Genomic DNA, 10,697 nt, shown 5'->3' on the forward strand with positions numbered 1-10,697 from the left:
TTCAGCGGATCAGGGGGTTTTGGAACTTCTGCCTGCCGCTGGTAGTAGACCCACTTCGATTGTCATGCAATGTCAACAAAACTAAAGAAAAATGTGCCTTACATATATAAATGATGGTCATTTAATTAGACAAAAATTGTGACATTGTTAAATTTACCTTAGCAATTATTGGAAGTCCACAGTTTTTGCTGTTCTGCTTGATTCGGGTAGTATTAAGGTTTGTATTGAATCATTCGTGAAAAAGTCCCTCCCCACCCCTTCTCCACCATGTCAATCCTGTGTACGCCAGTATTGAGAATTGTAATTTGAATTGTTTGGACAATCAACGCACTTGCATAAATAGAAAACACGTGGACTCTTCCAAGTGTTACTGTATACTATCCTATATTACCCATTTTGCCTTCATGAATTCAAATGGTTTGTCACGTTACTGCCAGGTGATCGCATTATACCTACTTTAGAGTATAATTTGCTGTTTGCTAGCTCTGTCGGCCAGGTTCAGCCCGGTGAATAATAGAAGGGACTCTTGGAAACGGAAGTACGTCAAGGGTCAACTTATCTGTTGTCGAAAGGCTGAGGTTAGTTCCAAGATGTTTCGACAACACAGCTAGTTGACCTCTAACGTCACTTCCGTTTCAGATTCGCTGATCGTATTGTGGAGTTTTGGGATGTGTTGGGGATAGAGATGAAGATGTTAGTTACTTTTAGAGCATTTTTAAAACGAAATGCATAAAATCAAGTCAACAAATGATGGAAAACGAAACATTCAGTGTGCGGTACTAACTGTTTGCATCATTAAGGTAAGCGAAACCCTCAGATCTAGGCCCTAGGTAAAGATGGTACACGAAACACTCAGTGCGCTGTACCAGGTGTCTGAATCACTGTGTCTGTGATGTGGTGTCGAAACACCTTGCATGGAATTCCAAGTGTTTGAATCACTGTGTCCTTGTAAGTGAAACCCTCAGAATGCAATACCAAGTTTTGTTGTCGAAACACCCTGAAACTAGCCTCAACTAGCTGCGTTGTCGAAACACCTTGACACTAATCTCTTTGTTGTCGAAACACCTTGAACCTAGTCTCAACTAGCTGCGTTATCGAAACACCTTGACCAACTAGCTGCGTTGTCGAAACACCCTGAAACTAGCTGCGCTGTTGAAACACCTTGAAACTAGCCTCTTTGTTGTCGGAACACCCTAAAACTAGCCTAAACTAGCTGCGTTGTCGAAACACCTTGACACCAATCTCAGTGAAACCCATAGAATGCAATACCAAGTTTTTTTTTCGAAACACCTTCAAACTAGCCTCAACTAGCTGTGTTGTCGAAACACCTTGACACTAACCTCAGTGAAACCCCTCAGAATGCAACACCAAGTTTTGTTGTCAAACACCTTCAAACTAGCCTCAACTAGCTGTGTTGTCGAAACACCTTGACACTAACCTCAGTGAAACCCCTCAGAATGCAACACCAAGTTTTGTTGTCAAACACCTTCAAACTAGCCTCAACTAGCTGCGTTGTCGAAACACCTTGACACTAATCTCTTTGTTGTCGAAACACCTTGAACCTAGCCTCAACTAGCTGCGTTATCGAAACACCTTGACCAACTAGCTGCGTTGTCGAAACACCCTGAAACTAGCTGCGCTGTCGAAACACCTTGACACTAATCTCTTTGTTGCCGGAAAACCCTAAAACTAGCCTAAACTAGCTGCGTTGTCGAAACACCTTGACACTAATCTCAGTGAAACCCTCAGAATGCAATACCAAGTTTTGTTGTCGAAACACCTTGAACCTAGCCTCAACTAGCTAGTGTTGTTGAAACACTTTGACACTAACGTCAGTGAAACTCTCATAATGCAATACCGAGTCATCATTCATTCACTTCCCATGCTCCATTCATCTCCCATTCTTTATTCCTCACCGTGCCCCATTAATCTACCATACGCAATTCATATAACACCATTCACATACCTCCATTCATTCACCTACTAACCCCACCCACCTTTTGCCATCCACTGATCTACCAAATATACTTCTAACCATTTAGTCAATCCAACCTTAATTACAACCTTTAGTCACTCTATTGCAATTCAACACACCTAGCCTTTATTTTAGTCTGACATTAGTTTCTAAAAGAAACATGCTCAACTTTTTTCCCATAGACACCAAATAGGGCTACCTATTAACCAAATCAAATGCCATAAAAGTCTATTATATTTCCACTCTATTCTATTGACACTATTGTTTTTCTCTACTTCTTTTCCAGACGCTTTGTGGAGGTTGATCTGACAGATTTACATACAGAAGGAAGGCTAATGTGTGAACATACAGAGAGACAAATTGACCAACAGACAAATGCACAGATGAACAGTAACGATGTTATGTCCCCTCTTCACCAACTTTGTCGGCAAAGAGATAATAAGTGCTTTGCATAAAGATATTACACAGGTGCATTGACCAGGAATCAAACTAGGAAGCTCTTGCTGTGTGGCTTTGCTAAAAACTTTGAAAAAGAAAAGTACTAATAACTTTGTGTAGGGTTGAGTTAACTTACTTTCCTTGCTCCAATGCAACCATGCCTGTTCCCTGTGAAAGGCACATCAAAATTTCTGTGTACCAGGAAACACTGCATGCAGTGCTTGGTGTTCTTGTTCGGAAGAGTCAAGCATGAAGAACTTGGGGTTCCATTCAAGGTTCCATCTTTTGATGTCAAGGGCCTCTGTTATCGCAACAGTCGTTTCATCCTCTGTGATGAATTCAGCCACAGGACTATAACCAACATTGGTCCTCACAACTACTGTACCAAGAATGGGCAGAGCATATTTTGTGGTCTTGTAGGTGGCATCAATGAGTACCATGTCTCCATAAACACTTTAATAGCAGTTGTTGCTGGCTGGTCTGATGGATGAACAGGAAAGTAGTGCTTTCTCTGGTGTCGTAGCTGTCATCATCCAAGTCATCCCTATCATCTGTTTCTTGGACAATACCTTGTGTTTTGGGCTTTCTGTGGACCCGCACATCTGAGATAGCTGTTTGTTTTGGCTTGTCTGAGCACTTGCGAAGAAAAAACAATCTTGGTTGTCTTCACTTGGCCACGCCTTCACTTTTTCTTCTAGATTGAGTTGGTCAAATTGTGAAAACCTGCCTTTACATAGTGCCAGATGTATGTAGTTTCTTATTGTTCTGTTTGTGGGGAAATGGCACCTGTCATGTTTCAGAGGCTTGCTTTGATATCAGATGGCATAACTGGAAATCTTTATTTGAAGTTTAATGATTTATTGGTTGTTGATAATATTGACTAATGGTCATAAAGTATATGTTATTGTGAATTTTACATTGTTTGGACTCTTGATGGAATGATAATAATAAAATATATATAATAAAAAAATGCTCAAGTTTCTTTCTTATTAAGGTTACTGATATAATGTGTTGTGCCACATATTCATCAATCTTGTTCAAAACTTCAGGATGATTATAGCATAAAGTACAACTTTTTTTTACAAATGTCACAATGTGATTTGATCCTATACAACACTTCTACCAGCCTAGATCAGTTTCTTGAATATGTGACCTGATGCTTGTTTATCTGGGCTATATATACAGAGCCTCTTCTTCCTTCACGATTAGATATTATGCAGCTCTACAAGAGAAAGCATGACATGTTTGTCCATGGATGTTGGGTCTGAAGTGGGTACCAGTGAGAAGGAAATAAGTGAGGTGCCTGTCCATTAGAGAAAATGTGGTTTATGAAGCTTTAGTAAGCTTATTTCCAAGTAATGGTTTTGAGGCAAACCTGGGAGAGGGAACAAGGGGTTCCCTCCCCCACCCATCCCCTTTGGGAAATTTGTATTTCTAGTTGTGAATTTGAAAATTTGCTCAAGGTCTGGGAAACTGTGGGAGAAGACCTTATAGAGTGCACCTGCCCCACCCTCAGATTCTTGTCAGTGGGTTGTTTGAACCTCTTGTGTACCAGATAAAAACTTCACATTGTAAAGATTGATTGTTGCATTGATATGATTCTTGCATTGTATGTGTATCAAAGAAATATTAAATGAAGAAGTTTTATCTGTTTGTTAGAAGTTCCTACACTCTTTGTCCTTCCTGAGGTGGGCAATGTTTTTGATCCTTCCAAGTTTGCTGGACTGAGAGCTGCTGTAATTTTCTTTAGACCTACTGTACACACTCTGCCAAGGTTTTCTTGCCAATCAAAAGCAGCTGAGCTTTAACAAAATCAGCTCCCAATTTTCTTGTTTAAAAAGGACACATTGAGTACAAGAAGCCTTAATGTTGTGGGCGGAGGTCAATGGGCGTTTGAGTTCACCAGGGGTCAGATTGGGGAACATGTTTTACACAATATTTCAACAAGGACAGATGTCATATTAAGTATGTTGATGTATCTATGACATGAAGTACAAGAAGCTTCTTGTGGAGGTGAATGGTCATTTCAGGACAGCCTGTGTCATTGTGAATTTATTGTTTGTCACATCGCACTGCTTTTCACTGTATTACTAATATCAAGTATGTTGTACACCCTCACTATACATTACGTCAGATTCATGCCGAAAATAGCTGAATGTTACATCATCGAGACCACTATGCATTTTTGCATTCTGTCTATAGCAATTAGGTCACATCATTTCATTCACAAATGGTCAAATTCTTCTTGGAAACTGAGTGGCTTAATGTTATCTGTTGGTGGACTTGAACCACCTGCTGAATAAATTCTGCATCACCTGAACAGACTTTTATTACGGCCAAACAAATTACCAAGAAAAAATATGTTACTTAGAACGACAGTTCACTGGCACCTTGAATACTGAAATTAGCTTCTACCAGACTTCTAATCTTTTGGTCTGTAGACCTAACGTAGTACCTACCTAAACATATTTATTGTTATTATTAGTTTAGTTTAGAAGAAAAAAAGGATCAGGAAGGACACTTAAGTCCCCATCAAGGACCCTATGAGAGAAGAAAAAACTGAAGACACAAACACTCAGACCCGATTACAATGCTTAAAGTGCTTGTCCAAAGCATTCTTAACCCATTCACACTACTTGCAAGTACAACTTTCTCAGGCAAACCGTTCCACTCATTCACAAGCCTATTAGAAAAAAAGTTATGCTGAATATTAATCCTACCTTGTGACTTTTGGAGTTTAAGACAATGACCTCTGGTACAACTACTGATAGCAAACATGAAAAAGTCAGTGAAAGATAAATTGTCACAACCATACACAATCTTGAAAACCTGAATCAAGTCACCAAATAACCTCCTAAGCTCCAGTGTGGTGATATTTAACAGTTGTAACCGCCTATAATAAGGAACACTCTTTAGGAACTAATCATAGTAGCCCTCCTCTGGACCTTTTCGAGTACTTCCTTATCCTTAGCAAATTATGGGCCCCAAATCTGCACAGCATACTCTAGATACTGCTTATAAAGCCTAACAACTACAGTATATCCTCTTTCACTTCTGAAAACTGAAGTTCCTCTTGATCATACCTAACACCTTATTACCTCTTTTAGCAGCTTTGAGACAATGTTTAGAAGGTTGCAGAGATGAGTCAATGTAGATACCTTGGTCTCTTTCAACAAAGACCTCCTGTAACTCCACACTGTTAAGGTTTTAGGTATACTTTTGGTTACTACTACCAATATGCATCACCTTGCATTTATCAATATTATAAAGCATAATTTGCCATCCCTGAGACCAGGAAAAAACCTTATCCAAATCTGTTTGAAATTTCTCAGAATCACTTTTGGAAAAGACCTCAGAATACAATTTGGTGTCATCAGCAAACTTCTTACTGTAGCTGTACACAAAATATCTCCGTCAATGTCATTTGGCGACAAACAAGTGACCCAAAACAGACCCTTCTGGAACCCCACTAGTAACGTCCTGCCAAGTAGAAGCACAGCCTTTAATTATCACCCTCTGTTTCCTATTACCAAGCCAATTCTCGATCCAAGACAGTCAATTCCCATTGACCACCCATACTCTTTAGCCTAACTAAAAGATGCTGGTGGGGACCTTACAGTAATCAAAGGCCTCCTGGAAATCCAGGAACACAACATCTACAGACTTCTGCCTTTTTAGTGAGCTTGTTACATCTTCCATAAACTCAAGAATATTAATGAGACAAGACTTTTTTGACAAAAGCCTTTTTGAGACTCTCTGATCAAAGACTGACTGCTGAAGTGACTGACCATAGACTTTTCAACAATAGACTCGATGACCTTAAGAACAACACTAGTGAGACTGTAATTACAGGGCTTAGACTTATCACCCTTTTGAAAATTGGGTTAATATTAGCACATTTCCAGTCCTTAGGAACAAAACCTTCATTCATAAATTTACTAAAAACCAATGAGAGTGGAACGCAGAAATTGTGTGCAAGTCTTCAACAAATACGGATGGATTGCATCAGGTCCAGAAGCTTTAGAAACATTTAGACAAAGCAGCTCCTTTAATAAGACCGTATCCAGTTTAGGACTATCACTTCCCCCCTGAAAATCTGGAAAACTACTAATATCTTCCCTTGTAAAAATCGACACAAAATAGTTGTTCAAAAGATCTGCAAGATCCTGACAATCAGTAACTATATTATCTGCCTGTGGTGCCCTAAGAGAAAAAATAGTATTTTTAATTTTCTGCTTTGACCTGACATAAGACAAGAAGGCCTTTGGGTTATCCTTAATATTTAGGGCAATGTTATTTTCAAAATTCAATTTTGCATCAGAGACTAAACATTCTACCTTTAGCTGATGAATTTTAAACTTGGCCAAAAGAGATTCAGAATTAGCCCTTCTAAACAACGTCCACATTCTACATTTTTGCCTAGCTGCACGTCTAACTTTCTTATTCATCCAGGAAGGCATACTGCTTTTACGACGACGATTCTTCCATGGAACATGATTTTCCATAATGACCTTTAACTTATCAGCTAAATGGATCCAAGATTGAGAAGCACTCATAACTCTAACAAAATTACTCCAATCTGTACCCTTTAGTAAAGTTTCAATTGCCTCTGTATCTGATCTCGAAAAATCAGGGACTTTTTCCTTGCTAACAGCGTTTACGACCTTGCAAACAACATCAAAAGCTAGTATATTATGATCGCTAGTTCCTAATCCTAGTTTTCCTAAACCCGTCAAATGAACAACATTGCTTGGATCAGAACTCCAAACAAGATCCAGGATGTTACCCCCCCCCCCTAGTAGGGAAAGTAACATGCTGATGTAAAATGCAATCTTGCAAAACATCTAGAAAGTTACTACCCTTCCTACTACTGGAACCATCTATCCAATTAAAATCAGGAAAATTAAAGTCGCCCATTATAACAACATCACCTTTAGCAGCCTTTCTAATTGAATCAAACAGCAAGACATCGTTATCTTCACTGCTACTAGGAGAACAGTAAACAACGACAATAGTAATAACATCACTGGACCTCTTGGAGTTGTGTGTGGACAACTCGCACCAGACAGAATTTACAAAAGAACCTTGCATCTGAGTCTGATTTCTCAACACTTACAATATCATTCCTGACATACATTAAACTCCCCCACAAATTCTATTTCGAGTATCCCTCCTGTCCTGACGACACACAACATACCCGGGTAAGAAACCTCAGCACTATCAATGTCCTCCCTTAACCAAGATTCTGTGATACCAAACACATCAGGTTTCAAATCCTCAAGAACAGTAAATTCAGCAAAAGTTTTACAAATACTTCTAGCATTGGTAAAGACAATCTTCAGCTTATCCCTGAAACTGTACCTAGCCTAAGCATGCCTCCTGATAATGTTACTTAGAACTATGACTATCACTTTCCTTGCTTTCAAATTGCCTATTAGCACCTCCACTAGAATTATAGTCCTTATCAAAATTTATGCCTGCCCCCATCGACCCCCAATTGAGTATAAACATAGCCTAGCTGTTCAACAGAGTAATTCACCAACCGTTAGTCCAACAAGGTTATGCCGTTACTGTAGTAGGTTATACCTTGGTTATACCTTGGTAAGTAAGGGCTTAGGCTACGTCCTGGGGCCTAAGCTGCGTCAGCCACAAAGCCTGGCTCATACAATTTTCTCAAACGTAAACAGTTCAAGTCAAGAGAATACATTTGAGTCTAAACTTTACGTCCAGGCTTCAAGCCCATGTTGCCCAGTTGCCGTCATCTTCAGGTTAATCTTCAGTCTGAGTACAGTAGCCGTCATCAGCAACCTATACCAGTAATTTACACTTTCCATTCGCGCCAATGCCATAGGAATAATAGACCGGGCTGAAGCTGGCCAACAGACCTCTGACAGATCGCTGAAAAATTAACACCGTCTACCTCGAATAGGGTATTGAATTCATGCAGGTTGCACAGATAATCGCGCTTTCCAAGGAAGCAAAGAAAGGTATCTCCAAAAAAACGTCGTCGCTAAAGTTCAACACTGTAGTCGCGGAGCTTGGCTGTTTGGGCCCAAGGCTGACCGCAAATTATGTGAAATATGCGGAAAATGTTGTTAACAGCAAAAACGTTACCATGCGAAGTAAGATGCTTTTGTGAACGAAGGGACAGGGGAAATAGACAGAATTGGCGAAGTTTTTTAGTCTGTTAATTTTAAGGAATTAAATGAAGGCTCAAACTGTACCTCATTCTTAAGGCTCAATTACTCAATTGACAAGTGAAGTTTTTATTGATGTTATATATTCTTTGTCTGTTTGCTCGTAGGAGATTGGAAAATAAACTCCTAGGTTATACGTATCACAAATTAATTAGATTAGTGTACCGGAGAGGTTAAACTTCGGAAAATAACCCTAAACTAACCTGCTTTATTGATTTTTGGGAGATTTTGTGAGTCATCACCATTCTTTTTTATGCTTGGATAGTAAAGAGGATGAAATAAACTACTGATGGTCTTAAAAATCATGAGGATTGAATGTGATTTAAGGTATTTTATAAAATCGCAATGCAAAAACATTACACTAAAGAGCGAAAACAGGTAATTTGACAACCCCAATGTTTTGCTAAATATAACCCCGTGATAATTTTTTTGCCATCATATGACCACCATCAATATATGCAGAGGACATTATTCTTTCATTTTCATGACGTTTCATGACAATCGAAGTGGGTCTACTATCAGCAGGCGGATTCCGGCAGCGCCCTCATCGGCTCAATGCCAAATTGCTACACTAAAAGAGCGAAAACTGTAAAACTGACAACCCCAATTATTTGCTCAATTTAACCCCGTGATAATTTTTGTGCCATCAAATAACCACCTTAAATGAATGAAAGAGACATTATTCTTCATTTTCATGACTTTTCATGACAATCGAAGGGGGTCTACTATCAGCAGCAGGCGGATTCCGGCAGCGCCCTTATCCGCTCAATGCAAAAATACTACACTAAAGAGCGAAAAACAGCAATAATGGCAACCCCAATTATTTGTTCAATTTAACCCGGCCCGTGATAATTTTTTTGCCATCAAATGACCCCCATGAAAGAATGTAAGAGACAAAATTCTTTCATTTTCATGACGTTTCATGACAATTGAAGTGGGTCTACTATTAGCAGCAGGCGGATTCCGGCAGCGCCCTCATCGGCTCAATTCAAAAATACTACACTAAACAACTAAAACAGCAAAATGACAGCCCCAATTAATTGCTCAATATAACCCCGTGATAATTTTTGTGCCATCAAATGACCACCATCAATATACTGTATGCAGAGGACATTATTCTTTCATGTTCATGATATTTTATGACAATCGAAGTGGGTCTACTATCAGCAGCAGGCGGATCCCGGCAGCGCCCTCATCGGCTCAATTCAAAAATACTACACTAAACAACTAAAACAGCAAAATGACAGCCCCAATTAATTGCTCAATATAACCCCGTGATAATTTTTGTGCCATCAAATGACCACCATCAATATACTGTATGCAGAGGACATTATTCTTTCATGTTCATGATATTTTATGACAATCGAAGTGGGTCTACTTTCAGCAGCAGGCGGATACCGGCAGCGCCCAAAATATAAAATAAGTGAGTGGTATAGAAATGCTTTTTTTTTTCTAGCTATTCGGTTTTCAAAACTATTCAGCTTTGAAATATGCAAAATATCTGGTTCTGACCAGATTATAACGTTGTGTCATTGGGCAAGGCAAAATCTCCATTGCCTCTCTTCACCCAGGTGTATAAATGGGGACTTGCGGGGTAACTTGTGAATATAGTTGCGTGCGCCGGTTTGTGGCTGAACCCTATGTACTGTGGGAACGTCTCCGAGGTGACAAGTAGATAGGGGGTGTGACGAGTTACCAGTGACCAGGGCTTAAGTTGTTAAGTCGTGTGACGGGGCCTTGGCCTTGAACAAGACTGTAAACCTTTAACTTTAATTTGGCAGTGATGACGTCGGCTCCTGTATGCAGGCCAAAATAATCAGTACTTTTCACTGATGAGGAATGAAATCCCTGTTTAACATTGCCGAAATGAATGAAGAAGAATAATTTGCATAAACAAGAATGTAGCTATGTTACTTATGGAAAGGGACACTTCTTAGGTCATTTAGTTTACAAAAATTGGGTGTTTGGATTCTGGGATTGGGGGGGGGGATTCGTGAGGATGGGTCAGTAGGTATACAAATTACACACAAACATACGTATAATGACCATACAATCATAAGCAAGAGTTGCAATGTGTCAACGCTATA

This window comes from Apostichopus japonicus, chromosome 9 (assembly GCF_037975245.1).
Source record: "Apostichopus japonicus isolate 1M-3 chromosome 9, ASM3797524v1, whole genome shotgun sequence".
NCBI lineage: Eukaryota > Metazoa > Echinodermata > Holothuroidea > Aspidochirotida > Stichopodidae > Apostichopus > Apostichopus japonicus.